At 36.3% G+C, this 13,347-nt stretch overlaps 1 pseudogene; it reads left to right on the forward strand.

Annotated features, from left to right (window-relative positions):
• Positions 1 to 12,230: 12,230 nt before the first annotated feature.
• The window catches only part of LOC131072045 (probable galactinol--sucrose galactosyltransferase 6), a 48,639-nt pseudogene continuing 47,522 nt past the window's right edge, over positions 12,231 to 13,347 (forward strand).

Genomic DNA, 13,347 nt, shown 5'->3' on the forward strand with positions numbered 1-13,347 from the left:
ACCCTCCCCATCTCAACAATCAGCATCACATACCCTACATCGTGTCCCAATCAACCTAATCAAGCCACGTTCATCACCATCCATCTCTAAATAGGAGGGATTGTGTTTCCTATCCTAAGTCATCCAATAAGCCAAGCAAGTTACTCTATCTACACAGATACATCGACTCACACACACCTAGACTATCAACAGATACTCTGATCAAGTATCTTCAGGTCTCAACAGGTAATCGATTATGGTAATCCTAGACTACATCAGGCATTTATCATAATGACCTAGTCTCAACGGGGCTGCCATGATTCCCCACAACCATCCATCACACGCACATACTATCAATTGATCAACCAATCAAACACAATCCAACAGACAATTACATCAATTGTCTACGTCTCAACGAGTATTTTGCTTCATATACCTTGACTTCATCGGGCAATTACATCAATTGTCTAAGTCACATCAGGTCACTTTGATTCACTTACTCAGACTTTATCATGTCCAAGCGACCAACTGACATCAACTGTCACGCTTTGACTTGACCGGGGCAATTAAACCGATTGCACCAGATTGTCCAACCAATTTTGATCAATTGTATAGCATCAATCCAAACCCCACACTACATCTGCTATGTATCTCTTGCATGACCTCAGGGTACTCGTTGGCTTGTTGTTTCTTCATATTCAATCCATTTTCTCCCATTCTTTCATCATTAGTTCTAATTTCTTCTATTCTACCTCCCCTCCGCTTTTCCTTCTTTTTCGAGAGATCGCCCGATTTTTCAAAAAAATTCGGCCCATCCCTCGAGGGGGCATACCACCCATTAAATTTACATTTTATGGGGCATTTCTTCACACCTATTTTTCTTTCTTTGAAACGATGCGATAAACCGCACCGTCTCAAAGAGGGGCAAATGTAGTCACATAAATCTGTCCACTTAATTAAATGAATACTTAGTATTTATTTGTTTATTTAACCATCAATTAATAATTAATTAAATTAATATTTAATTAATTCATCTTAACCCTCTTCTCCTATTAATTAAATAAATTATTCAATTTATTTGATTTAATTCACTTAACCAAATTCAGACCATTAATTAAATAAATAAATCATATTTATTTAATTAAATATTCTCTCACATTTAAATAAATTAATATTTATTTAAATCCCTCAAAATCCCACCTCTCACATTTAAATAAATTAACATTTATTTAAATCACCTTTATCCTCCACCCACTTGCATTTTCCTACAAATGCAAGTTGCACAATTATTTTAAATAAATAATTTTTTTAAATCACCTTTATCCTCCACCCACTTGTATTTTCCTACAAAAGCAAGTTGCACAACTATTTTAAATAAATTATTTATTTAAAATCCTATTTATCCTCACCCACTTGAAACCTTTAATGGTTTCCCTTAAAGTATTCAAACTTGATGGCTTTAAAGTCTTCAAACTTGATGGCTTCCTTCTATAGTCTTCTTAAGACTTTAATGGTTTTCCTTAAAGTCTTCAAGCCTTTAATGGTTTCCCTCAAAGTCTTCAAGCATTTAAATGCTTTATCTTCATTTTCTCATTTAAATAAATTAATATTTATTTGAATATTTATCCAAATGCAAATTACACCATTTAATTGAAATAAATGATTTTATTTTAATTGAAAATACCAAAATTTCTCCCACTTGCATTTTCCTACAAAATCCACTTGTATGCCTAAACCCCTTCTAGATTCTTCTAAACCCTTCTTAATTAGCCTAAATTCATCCCTTAAATATTGTCACATTCCTAAGCAAATTGGAGTCACTTCTCAAAGACTCCAAAGTCTTTGAAAAGCAATTAATGCTTTGTGTGTTCAAAAAATTAACCCTCAAAGTCTTGGATAACCTTTGAAAGCTTCCAACCTTCAACCACTAAATGGCTCAAAGTCTTTGATAACCATTGAAGGCTTTCAACCTTCAACCACTTAATCCCCAAAGTCTCCAATAACCATTAATGGTTACCTCAAACCCTCCCACATGGTTAAAACATTTGTTTTGACTCAACCTCTACCCAACCCAAAGGTCTCATCAGGCCATTAATGCTTTGACCATGATTATCTCTTAAACATTTGCACAAAGGTTTATCTTTGGATTAACTCTTAATCCAGTGGGTAATCTTAATTTAGACTTGACCCTTGCCTTCTAGATAACCATGAGGTCTTCTCAGGCCTTTAATGCCTCCAACCTCTTCTCTCAACCCAATCCTATGTTGAAACTTGTCACCATTTTATTGGTGCCAATTGTGCACATGGATCCCCAACTTTCAATCCTAACCCTTGTTAAGATTGCTCAATCTTAACCCTTCATTTCCCTATTTCTTCTATAAATAGAACCCTTCTCCTCAAGCAAAAGGAGAAGCATTTTAGAGTATTGTTGTTATACTGGCATTAGCATAGAGCTTTTTCATAGCATCACTATCTACTCTTGCATAGTATTTGCTTATCATATTCAACTATCTTGAATCTCCATATGGCATCCATGGCTAGTGCTAAAAGCTGAGAGCTACACTCATTTGGGACTTGGAGAGGAGAGGAACAAGGGAGGAGCAACTATGAGCATCTTGATTAGCTATTTCATTCTATGTTTATATGCTTTCTATTTCATGCTTAATATCTCTCTTGATATGCCTGTTTAGGATAATCTTTTGTTGCTAACACTAACGTTTGTTTCTTGTGCTCTTGTGTGTGTTGCCATCAAACAGATTTTCTAATCCTTTTTGCAGAGCATCAAAACCATTTTTCCAACAAAATATTTTCCAAAAAATATCCATCCTCCAAATTTTCCAAAAGTCTAGGTTATAAGGAAGAGTTGACCAAAAATTCATTTTTGGAATTAAAATTTTTATTTAAAATAAATCACAAAAATACTTATTACCCAACTATAACACAAATTAAATTGTTTTCAATTCAAAATTGATCCTCACTCAACTGAAATTTAACCTTTCTAATTCAAAAATGCCAAAAGATTAAATTAATTCTATTGCAATTAAATTTAAATCTTTCTTTTTCCACAGCATATACAAAATGCATTTAATATTCAAAATCAACCATTTAATTGAACTTACTCCCAATTTAAGACGAGAAATCCAATATCAATGATAATCGCATAACGAAATCCCGATTAATTTAGTCCATTAATCTTTAATGCACAAACACATATTTAATCAAATTAAATACTAAGGACTAATTAATCAATTTAACCATACACACCAAGCACGCAAACCAAGAAAGTCAACCAGACAGACGACTCGCAAACCCAAACAAAAAGGGAATACCGACGACGACTGACAGTGCTCACTTGAGCACGGCTATGGTCAACTAGGGTCTTACGACCACCTAATCCAACTCTAAGGATTAAAGAGGTACACTCAAACCTGCACATCTAGGTGAAGACGAACCTCGCACTCATGCGGCGTTGTACCTGAAATCTCCTGCAACCAAGAGTCATACATGCATACATATATAAAATTAATGAAAGCGTTAGCCTGATATTAATACCACGAAATAGGAACACTAAACAACTTGCATACAACTAGTGCGAAAACCACATCAATAGCTATGCATTAAATCAAACATCTGACTATAACATTATATTAAGATAAACTAACCAAGATTAAACCGAGATTAGAAATTGATTAGGGCAGGGGCACTACAAAGCCAGAACACAATATCATGTTGCCATCAATGACAACATAGTGAAACCAACCAATAGAGTGTCAATTGTCAACAATCTCCCCCTTTGGCATTGATGGCAACACTCATGTGAAAAATGGTCAAGGTTTCATCTGTCGGTTTCATCCTGCCCTACTCCCCCTGAGCTGAATATGCAAAATACTCCATATCTCCAAAACTCCATGACTTCACAACTCCCCCCAATGTATGCAACTCTTTTTATTCTTTTTCACATCTATACTACTCCCCCTTTAACATCAATGTCATCAAAAATTCAAAAAGAAATGTCAAAGAATAAGAACTGTACAATGAATATCCCCAAAAATATCTTACCAGAGCTTGACAAATTTCAAAAAATTTAAATAAGCCTTCTCTAGTAACTCCAGATAAGTATCCTAGCCGGTTTTGAATGTGCCAGAAATAGATACAAGTCCACTCAATAAATGTGTAAAAGACTCTTTTTCATTTAACTAAGTCAGTGTGGGCTTTCCCACCATATCCATGCATCCTTTCTTGTGGACACAGAGTAAATCCAACCAGGGACTCACCAAGCCTCTCATACTTCTAGCTCTTATAATTATTTTGTTTCTTTCCTTCTCAAAAGCAGAAATTTGGTTCTCCAAAATCAAATTTTGACCATCAATTGATGTAGTCAATGAAATTAATCCGTCAAAAGAGTTAGCTATATTTGCAATTTTCTCCTGAATCTCTTTTATCCTTTTATCTATATTTGTTGTAAGTAATTCAGTGTTACAACATACTGTATATATATTTGTACATTGTTTCAAAGAATTTTCTATTAGGATCAGCTTCTCCTCAATCTTTTTCTTCTCAGTTTCAATTATTTGATCAAATGCATCTCTTTTAGCCTAAGAAACCTTTCTAATGCTTACCAGTTTGAGATTTCCTGTAAGGATTGAAAGTCCTTTGATATATGCTCAGTGATTACCTTAAGCTTGTTGGATGGGCTTGCTTCATTTTTAATCTTACACTCTAGGACCAGTCTGTGTAAAACATTGATTGATTGATCTATAATCCCTTTATCTGTGGATCCCTCCTTAATCAATTTTTGTGCTACCATCATCATTAGTTCAGTGGAACTCATTTCTGTGATGTTTTTCTTTTCTACCTGTGAGGTGTCAATTGACAATAATGATGGATCAACAATCTGTTCTCTGTCGGATTCCCCTGCCTTCTCTTCTAAAGATTTGTCATTTATAACTTCCTCGCTTGCACCAGTGACCTCGCCACTTGGTGCAGTCTATGTAACTGTCGGTTCCTCTATAGGAACAATAACCTCAACCTGTACATTTGTATCCAGAGGACAATTATCCTCAACATTAGTGTCTTGTACAATATTAGCTTGTTCACTCTCTGTATTAACCAGTATCTCAATATTTTTTTGTACATTTGTATTTGTTGGGGGCTCAATTTCCACTATCTTAATGTTTTTCAAAACTGTGGGTGAAGTACCCATAATCCCCTTTCCTTTACCTTCAACCGGGGTATCTACGGTGTCTGTTTTGGTTTCTGGTGAAGCAAAGAATCCTCTACTTCTTCAAGAAATTTAACCCATGCTTTTTGAGTCTCCTTTATTATTTCATTTACTCTTCCTAGCATCAGACTAGTTATCCTATGCTTACTATTGAAATATTTTTGTCTACCACCTCAAGTGTCTTTTCCATTTCATCAAGAGAAATAGTAACACGGATAGATAATAGCTCTTGAATTTTAATGTCTTTATCCTCTTGCATAGCTTACAGTCTTCTAGCATCTAACATGTTATACAATTCAGCTGGAATTTGATTTTCTATTCTATTAAGGCTTTCTTATAAATATCCAAGTATAATAGGACTGCTTCCTCTACCTCTCTTTGTTCATCCTCCTCTAAGTGGTCATAGTAAAATTGAACATTCTTCAACATGCCATCTTTAGTGATTTCATCTACTAATTATGTACAAGTTTTAGGTGGAACCTTACCAGAATCAGTGTTATCATTCTTCTTCCTCTTTGCAGTTTCGGATGCAACTGTAGGTATAGCTTTAGGTGCTTGCTTTTGTGTCGATAGCTTGATTGTGACCTTTCTAACTGGTTGCTTCTTAGATTCTGGCTTTGTTTCTTCTAGTTTCTTCCCAACAACCCTCCTAAATGCCAATAGTGTGTCATCCTCAGATTCTGATTCTACAATAACAGGCTCAATATGAACTAAAGGATCCTTCCTCTTTCCGCCTTTCTTCAAGACAGCATCAATTAGTGCTTGAATGTCCTTTGAGACCTTCTCCACAAATTTGCTTGCTTTTCCTTCCTATTTCTCTCTTTTCTTCTGGATGAACTTTGTTTCAACCTCTTGAGTTTTCTGTCGTGCAGTACCACGGGGCTTCTTTGTCTCATCTATTGGTGCATCAATCAGTATTTTTGCATAGGCATCAAGAATCTGTGCATCCATCTCATAGCCCATTTCTTCAATCCAAATCTTTCATGGCTTAACTACTTCCATGAGTGTCTCATCCTTCTTTACCATGAAGCATATGTCGGTTGAATATTTTTCTACAATATGCTCAGGTACCCTTACCCTAGACTTCATAGATTTTTGGAATGCTTTAAAATACCCCCATACCTTATCATCTTTTTGTCTTCCTGGAGCAGCAATTGACTGATTCAATTGTCTCTCTATCGAGATGTCAAAATCCCATTGCCTCTTACCAGAACCAGGTATATCATTCAGGAAATATAACATCAAGCAAACTATCAAGTTGCCATACCAGAATGTACCCATCTTTTCACCCTTAATCTTCCCTAGATTTATCAACAACTCATCAAGTATCCAACTGCATAGATCTAATTTTGTATTCTCTCTCATCATTTTGTATGCATCCAAAATGCATGAACTAGAAATAGAATTCAATCAATTTGACTGAGTTACCTTATACCTGATGACCATGCTACCAAATTTGGTGTCGATGTCGGTGATAGTGCTCACTTTCATGGATCTTTTGTCAAATATTGCACCAGTAATTTTTCTCATGAAATCATTTGAAACCTTCTTGTTTGGTTGTTTCCCAACCGATGGTAAACCAGTGATTGTCTGGATGGCTTCCTTGGTGATTTTGTAAGGTCTGTTTATCCATATAAATTCCCCATGTACTCTGCTCAGAATATATCTAATTATCTCATCCTCAAATTCTGGAGTATCCAGAATGTGGGTAAACCCTAGGTCTTCAATATGCTTGAATGTCGGTTTACTCTTTCTAGATTCTCCCATCATCTCACTCATATACATGCCCTTTATTTTTTAAGTTCCCAAGTCCTCGATGTGACAATGAATATATGCACTAACATCCTCTACATAGACAACTCCCTCCGGAACGCGAGAAAAAACTCCAACCAAATCTTCCAAGGTAGCCACATGTGGATACCGCTTGAAAATTGGTCTGGGGCGGTCCTTGACTTCTACTACAACCAAGTTTGCAACAAATATAGGAATAGATGATGATCTCGCTTCCATGTTTAAAGATAAATACCTTTTGATCACTTTCAGTGAAAACCTCCAATAAGTTCTTCTAGACGCCGGTGAGATCACTCAAAAAGAAATCTAATTTCTTTGAGTTACCTTGATCACACTTAGTCGCTCTTAATTTCTCTGAAATCGCTTTGAATGCAAGGTGATTAACAATGAATTATATTTGATCGTTTTAACCTTCAAGAAAAAGCCTAATCTTCCATTGATATAAATGGCTACCGATGAAAGATACCGGATCTTGCTTAGAACATATCCATGCCAGATAATAATCTCCAATATCAAGAACAACTTCCAGAACCTCTTCCCAGGGCATATGCAACATCTTCATGAATTTTGCCTACCCCTATGGCATCTGCCTTAGTTACCGGATGAGCTACCTATCGGTGCAGGAGCAGCCTCTTCTGCTAGATAAGTAACCGGGACATTCCCATCTGATGATTGTTCTTCAGTCTTCCTAAGCCATCTCTAAGTATGATCTTGCTGGATTTCGCTAACCTTCTCTTTTCCTTTTTCATTTGATCATCCATTACTAACCGGTGGATTTCTGCTTCTACAGAACTTTGCAATATCTCCAACCTTATTACATGCATAACATTTAACATTGTTCTTTTGAATTTCTTTTTCTAAAACCGGTGAAATTGCTTGACCTGCTAATTAGCCATATGTCCAAATTTTCCACAAGCATAGCATTTAACATTCATTTTGCAATCTTTTGTTTTATGACCAAACTTATTACATTTAGAATATTTACCAGGAGTATAATTAGGGTTCTGATTTGCTCTATTTCTACACTGTCTAGCCATGTGACCAAATCTATTGCAAACAAAACATCTACCACTGAATTTACAAGCATTAAATTGCCTTACTAGTGCCTTATGGTTTTGATCTTCATTAGCAGTACCGGAACTTTGTCCATGCTCAAATCCAAGTCCATTGGAATCTCCAATCTGCCTCTGTCTCTTTAATAACTCATCTAGTTGTGCTGAGCTAATTTTGAATTTTTCTTTATACTCACTTGCAGTAGTTAGATCTTCTCTCAGAATTATCATTTGTCTTTCAAGCTCTTTCTCATTACTCTGGGATTGTACTAAATCAGTTCTTACCAGATCATTCTCATGAACCAACCTACCACATTCTTCAAATTTGTTCTTCAGGGATACAGCAAGATTTTCTTCCTTCTTCTTTCTATCCTCAATCTCTTTAGACATCCTCATAGTTATAACTTGCATTTCACTTTTCATAACAATGTTCTCCTGACTCAATTTTTGACATTGTTCCTTAAGTGCATCTTTCTCTTCATCATCCTCACTTTGCAAAAGTTCCTTCCTCCTAGCTTGAATTGATGATAGCCTCTCCTGTAGGACAAAAATGAATTCCTTAGCAGAATTTAATTCATCTTGTAGCTTTAATTTATTCAACCTTTCAGCATCAAAATCTTCAAGTGTCATCTCAAGTTGTTTCTCCAAGGCCATATCTATGGATTCTGGTTTCAGGATCTTCCGCAAGCTGTTAAACTTTCTCTGAGGTACAAGACTATGATACCAATTGTTGGAAACCAATAACATTGAAAGGGGGGGTGAATTAGTGTTATACTAGAATGATAATCTTTAGCCTTATTAAAACATGCATACATCAGTCAGTATACCGGTACATACAGAATTAAAAGAAGTAAAGCAACAAGTAAGCCAATCACATAAATGAGAACCATAGCACACATATTTCTACATGGAAAACCTCAAAGAGGAAAAACCACGGTGGGATTTGTGACCCACAATATCAATCCACTGGCCATATGAAGAGATATTACAAAATATGAGGGGCCTGCACTTGCAGGAAGGCTTACAGCCTAGAGCACACTACTCAATCACAAAAGGAGTCTCACTGACTACATAAAATTCCAGACTACAATCCGAATAAGTGTGAATTTCTAAGATAGCGTCTTCTATGCCAGTATACAGTTTCAATTTAACCTTTGTCTCTTCTGGTCTGAATCCCTAAACCCTTTACCAAAATAACGCTTACATGAATTTCCTCACATACATGATCTCTCTTATATATTTCGCATATCCTATATTCTCTCCTTCCAATTATATATTCGCATGATGATTCTTCTCTATTTTTTTCTCTTTTTTCAAAATGATCTACTAAACTGACCTATATACCCTATACGAATTTACATGCCTTATGTTGGCTTACAAAGATATTTACAATATCAAATTACATGTTGGCCAGATAACATAAATACATAATCATTAAAATCAATTGTCGATGTCGGATCCAAGATATGTCGGCCTCCAATGCCGATATCCTTTACTAAATCATGTCGGCCTGCTTTGCCAATGACCAAAGAAATTCCTCTATCCTACCGATGTCGATGTCGGGGAAGTATCTGTGAAGCGTCTACCGGTACACCATAGAATCAAAACATGAAGTCGGAACACAATACCATGTTGTCATCAATGACAACATAGTGAAACCAACCAATAGAGTGTCAATTGCCAACACTTCATACCGATCTTGGAATCCGATGGAATGGATTATGGTGAATAGGACATCCGGTTAAACTTTATAGTTGCATTTATTTCAACTTAAAGTTAGGGTTTGCAAAGTTAAAAAGGGAGAAATGTGAATCATTTCTCACATTGCAAAGAGTTGAGACTACAAAGCAAGGCAAACCAGTTATCAAGGCGATCAGAAAGCTTGAATTCATCCGATCACAAGGAGTTCTTGTGCATTCGACAGAAGAAAAAGGTATTTACCGAAGCATTTGAACCCTAAATTTCTCGAAATGGCATCTTCTTCTATTAATACTCCCTTGGTAGTAGAAGTTTCTAAGCGAGCAAGGCCTCAATTCAAAAGACACCCATTTAAGTCTATTGAGGATGACCCCAATGGTGTTTTTTCGTCTGTTCCCTACAAAGTTTTACATGTTGATGATGTGAGGGCATACATTCACTATTCAATTGAGGAGACCATAAATAAAGACATATTAACTTTGTATACTAACCACATAATGGACTTGGTTGGAAATCCCAAACCGGAATATGCTCAATTGTAGAGGAAGGGTTTCACGTAGTTTGTTCACTTCTCGACTTTCGATGAAGATGAATGGGTGAGGTGCATTTTGAGCCGTGTCCACGATGAATTCATATGGTTGGATAAATCCTGCAAGATAACCAAGAAGGTCATCCATGTAGTTACATGCCTAAATCAAACTAGTGGAAAACCTAATTTGAGGAAGGTAATAAACCGAACCGTCACAAAGCTAATAGGTGCTCAATTTGATAGCAGATCTATGACAATTGATGATATCCTAGAGCATGATGTCATATTTGCATCCATGATTATTGGGTACAAAGTTTATCAGTCTAGAAGATTGAATTTGGTCTCTAGTACAGCGATATATGCGTCCTATCATATGGTAAAAAAGGATATGAAGTATGATTTGTGTACAGTTCTTCTTGAAGAACTCCTGAGCAATCTAAAGAAAATCAAAACTGACAAGAAGAATGTTTTCAAATTCAGTTCACTAATTGTTTGTTTAGCACTATACTTCATGAATGAGATCCCCAGGACAGGAAGAGTCCAATGGGCTTATGACTTATCAATGGCCACTCAGATCAAACAAGGTTTGCAAAGATTGGGAAATAGAGAGAATCAGACAGCTTCCTTATGGAGCTTTTTCAAAACCTTTCAAAGAAGAATGAAGAATAGAGTAAGGATCCCTAAGGAAGTGGTGGATAAATATGAAGATACTATCCGTTTCATGGTCGATACAAGGACCGGTGCCATGTGGAGGTAGTAGATCCTAGATCAGTATGGATAATGTCGATGAGTTATGAGGTTGATGCTCAAACTCTTGAAGGATACGCTCAATATCTTTTGGGAAAACCGGTTGACCCTCAAGAAGAGAGATTCGGGACATTCAAGGAAAAGGATACGAAGTTACATAAGAAGTTCACTTAGCCAGAAAGGAAGAGAAAAGTGACAAAGATGGCAAAGGTTGTTGCTAAGAAGATGGTCTTTACAAAAGAAGCTATTAAGAAGGCTAAGGCGAAAGCAGAGATGGAATCAAAGAAGCCTAAGGTTGAACCGGTTCCCTCCCAATCAAAGCCTAAGGAGACTAAGTTTTCTCCCACTTTGGTGAAGTAACAGCTCAAAGCTCTTCTGGAAAAGGAGTAATGAAGCAAAAGCAGAAGCCAAAAAGAACTTATGTAGGTATATCTCTTGTTGCTTCTGAGATTGAGTCAGATGAGGAAGTAGAAAAAGCAAAGAAGAAAGGAGAATTTGTCAAGGTGATTAGGATACCACATTATGGTGGTGCTCAACCGAGTAAGAAAAAAAATCAGAACCCTCTCTAACTCGCAAGCCTAAAAGAGGAAGAAGGCTAAGAACGGAGTTTGATAAGAACCTTGAATTTGGCAAGGTAGAAGGTAAATATACCTTTATTCCTCCATTAACTGCAAAAGAACTAACTGATGAAATAGTTAAGGATGGTAATCTCAATAACATTAGTGCATACTATGATAATTTTGATGAGAATGAGCAGAGGGAAGTTGAGGAAGTTGTATTACATTTGCATAACTTCAGCAAGTCATTAATTGAGTTAGAACATAGTATTCTGAAATATTTGTATAATATTATTGATGCTAGAAAGCTAACTACAAGAAGATTAGATAAAGAAATGAAAGAGCGTGAATTGATAAATATCAGTGATTGCATATCTCAAGAAGAAGTTGATAATCTCATGGAGCAGGCCAACCAGAAGGAATTCAGAAGCAAAAACAGAGTCAATAGACTTATGGTTGGCAAGGTAGAGGAAGTAAGAAAAGAAACTGAAGAGATTTGAAAAAGGTTTCTAAAGGTCAATTGATTTCCAATTAACCCTAATTATGATGATGAACCTCAAAAAGAAGATACTTCTCATCTAGAAGGCCAAGCCAATACAACTCTTGATGTAGTAGATAGCCAAAATGCTCTGGTTGATCATTCAGACACAGTGGAAATGAAAGGTGAAGTGGCCCAAGAGACACCTAAAGTTGATATTGCACCAAGTGGTGACATCGGTGCTCAGCCTGAAGAAAAAGAAAAGGATAAAGAAGGAAAGGTTGCAGAAAGAGAAGAGGCGGATAAGGATAAAGTACAATATAAGGTAGAAGAGGTAGATAAGGGAAGGCAGACAACTGACAATGTCTTGGTAATCGTGGCAATTGACACTCTGAGGGACAAAGGGAAAAGAGTTCTCCTGCAGATCTCCATTAATTTTGATAAACCTATTGACATTGGGCAGATCTCTTCGGCAGAAAGGCTAATGTTAGCTACAACAGTCCAGACTCAAGCTTGTCAGGACTTGGTGAAATCAGAGACTGAAGATAAGAAGTTGATTGAAATGTATGTAGGTGTTTTGCAAAAGGTGGTACACAAAGTGCAACTAGATCCAAACTCCAACCCCTTCAATAAGTTGTTATAGTTAATCAATAACATCAATAACATCAATAAGTGCATTTGCAGACTTTCCGAAAGATGATTGAAGATGACAGAGTTAGACTGAACAAAGGACCGTAGACTATCTCTGAGGCACTAAGTGAAGGTGGGAAGATATACAAGTCATTCCTTATAATACTGAAGTTCACCTCGGATATAGATAACGAGATAAGTGTTTGCCAGGGAAAACTTGAGAGTATATCTCTGTCATTTGATTCAAATGTTTCCCTAGCCAGTAGTGTAGAAGGTTAGGTGATGGCTTTAATTGATCAAATCTTGAGCCTAAATTCACAAAAGGAGAGAATTATGAGGCAGGTTGGTGAGCTCTAGAACCTTATTGCTCCTCAGATGCACACCATGCTGAGTAATAAAGTTGATTGCTTGAAGACAATGGCACAACCAATTCTGTCTAAATTGAAAGATGTAGAGATATATGCCTATGTTTTTTAATGCATTCATCATAGTTTTGGATAACTTGAACAATGGGTGGGATACCCACTTAGGATTTTTGAAGACCATTTTTGCAGATATCTTCAAGTATGTATAGAGTATCCAGTATATACCCATGTATATAGGTTTTTGTGTAGCACCCCATCTTTAGCATTAATGTCAAACAGGGGGAGTAGAGTGAAAAATGT

Source organism: Cryptomeria japonica, chromosome 3 (assembly GCF_030272615.1).
Source record: "Cryptomeria japonica chromosome 3, Sugi_1.0, whole genome shotgun sequence".
NCBI lineage: Eukaryota > Viridiplantae > Streptophyta > Pinopsida > Cupressales > Cupressaceae > Cryptomeria > Cryptomeria japonica.